At 42.6% G+C, this 2,521-nt stretch overlaps 1 non-coding gene across 1 annotated transcript; it reads right to left on the reverse strand.

Moving 5' to 3' along the window:
- Nucleotides 1–2,414: 2,414 nt before the first annotated feature.
- Nucleotides 2,415–2,521, reverse strand: LOC113456017. The gene has a single exon (XR_003376907.1). It is a non-coding gene; the product is annotated as a U6 spliceosomal RNA (small nuclear RNA).

The following is a 2,521-nucleotide window of genomic DNA, read 5'->3' on the forward strand; positions in this document are numbered from 1 at the left end:
GGAGCACTCATATGGCTCCCAAGGGACCTTAGAAAAGACCCCGAGTTTGACCTGGCTCTGTGCTTCATTTTCTTGGGGAGCTCCTAAACCTTAAAGAAGTTCCATAATATAAGTGCATAAAAATAGTTTCCTGCAAAATTCAAGCTGTCATTTTTTTCTGCTGTGTAGTACTCCATTGTGTAAATGTACCACATTTTTCTTATCCATTCTTCGATCGAGGAGTATTTAGGTTGTTTCCAGGTTATGCCTATGACAAACAAAGATGCTATGAACATAGTTGAGCACATGTCCTTGTGTCACGATTGAGCATCCTTTGGATATATATCCAAAAGTGGTATTGCTAGGTCTTGAGAAAAGTTGTTTCCTAATTTTCTGAGAAATCGCCACACTGACATCCAAAGGGCCTGTACCAGCTTTCATTCCCACCAGCAATGCAGCCGTGTTCCCTTTATCCCACATCCTCTCCAGCATAAGTTGTCATCAGTGTTTTTGATCTTGGCCAGTCTTACAGGTGTAAGATGGGACTCAGAGTTGTTTTGATTTGCATTTCTCTGATGACTAAGGATTTTGAACTTTTTTTTTTTTTTTTTGGTTTTTCGAGACAGGGTTTCTCTGTGGCTTTGGAGCCTGTCCTGGAAGGCTGGTCTTGAACATTTTCTTAAGTGTCTTTCAGCCATTTTAGATTCCTCTGTTGAGAGTTCTCTGTTTAGGTCTGTACTCCATTTTTTTAAATTGAGTTATGTGATCTTTTGGTGTCCAATTTCTTGAGTTCTTTGTAGATTTTGGAGATCAGACCCCTGTCTGGTGTGGGGTTAGTGAGGCTCTTTTCCCATTCTGTAGGCTGTCGTTTTGTCTTGTTGAATTTGGTCACTGTTAAGTAAAAGTAACAGATATACACAGATAGTAAGAGTCAAAGGCAAGTGTTGACCACATCTGGCTGGTGAAATCCTTGGAGTTACTAGCCCATGCTAGGGCCTGTCTACAGCAGTCAGCAGATCCTGGGGTCACTTCTGATGCCCCAACACTTTCAGGCTGAAGTTACAGTGGAGAAGCAGAGAGGTTTTCTCTGGTTACAGATCTCTTTCCTGGAATATTTTGGCCATCACTGTCTGTGTACCCTGGGCATTCATGGGGTTTCTGCATTGCAGCCGTGTTCTTGTCTGACTAAGTCACCATGTTTACAGAATTTCTTCCTAGTGTGGATGAGTATTTATTCAGCTGGTGTAAAGTTGTGACTTCAGTCCTTCCATATAGGAGGCAGGTATTTATGCTTTCCGTACTTGTCTGTGCTTTGTATGACGGAGCTTTGTCTCTGATTTCCTACCATGCTCCTTTCTGTGGAAGCCGCGGTGTTGACAGCCACAAGTAAAAGTCTGATGTGGGTTCCTGGTGTCACTGTCACCACAGATGATATCTGCACCATACTTTTATGCACCACTCTCTCCGCACATGGATGTTTTCCTCTGTAGCTCCACAGAGACTGAGCCTGGAACCCTTACCCTTGAGTGCTCATCCACAACCCTCCTGCTAAACTCCTATTCTTTTCTTCCTGGCAGTCTCCAGCTGGTACCAAGAGGTGGGCAGAGACGAGGAGTGAAGACTGGAAATTAGATCCAAATATCTGTGGAGACACAAGCTTTCCAATCCTGAAAACCCCAAAGGACCTCGTTTGTAGCACCAAACTTTTCAGAGTAGAAGAGAAGCCTTTTTTTTTTTTAAATATTTATTTATTTATTATGCATACAATATTCTGTCTGTGTGCCGGCCTGAAGAGGGTACCAGACCTCATTACAGATGGTTGTCAGCCACCATGTGGTTGCTGGGAATTGAACTCAGGACCTTTGGAAGAGCAGGCAATGCTCTCAACCGCTGAGCCATCTCTCCAGCCCCCGAAGAGAAGCCTTTGATGACTCCCTGTATAGACATTCTGCATTGGCCCATTCATTTATCTAAGGATACTTTAGTCTTTCAAAGTTATCAGCACAGTATCATGTATGTGCCTTGTAAGACTTTAAACAAGCCAGACATTTACAAAATTAAGTCATTGCAGATGCCTTTTAACCACTTCAAGTGTGTTCTTCCAGGATTTCATGATGTGGGATTCCCCTCTGTATACTGTGAATACCATTGTTTTAGTCTTTGTTGTAGAATAACGGTTTTGTACACTGTGAAGATGTGTTTTTGTTAAGGCACCTTCTGATAGTTTAATAAAGAGCTGAACAACCCATAGCTAGGTAAGAGGTGAGAGATAGGTGGGATTTCCTGAAGAGAGGAGCTCTGGGGAAGAGTCTGAGAGGTGGGGAATTTGCCAGTGAGATATGGAGGAAGTCAATGTACAATACCAAGGAGAGGTAACTGGGCATGTGGCAGAATGCAGATTAATGTAAACAGGTTAATAAAAGTTTGCTTTTATAAAAAATATGGAATGCGTCACAGATTTGCATGTCATCCTTGTGCAGGGGCCATGCTCATCTTCTCTGTATCATTCAAACCTTAGTGTATGTGCTGCAGAAGCAAGCAC

Source organism: Microtus ochrogaster, chromosome 4 (genome assembly GCF_000317375.1).
Source record: "Microtus ochrogaster isolate Prairie Vole_2 chromosome 4, MicOch1.0, whole genome shotgun sequence".
Classification (NCBI taxonomy): Eukaryota; Metazoa; Chordata; class Mammalia; order Rodentia; family Cricetidae; genus Microtus; species Microtus ochrogaster.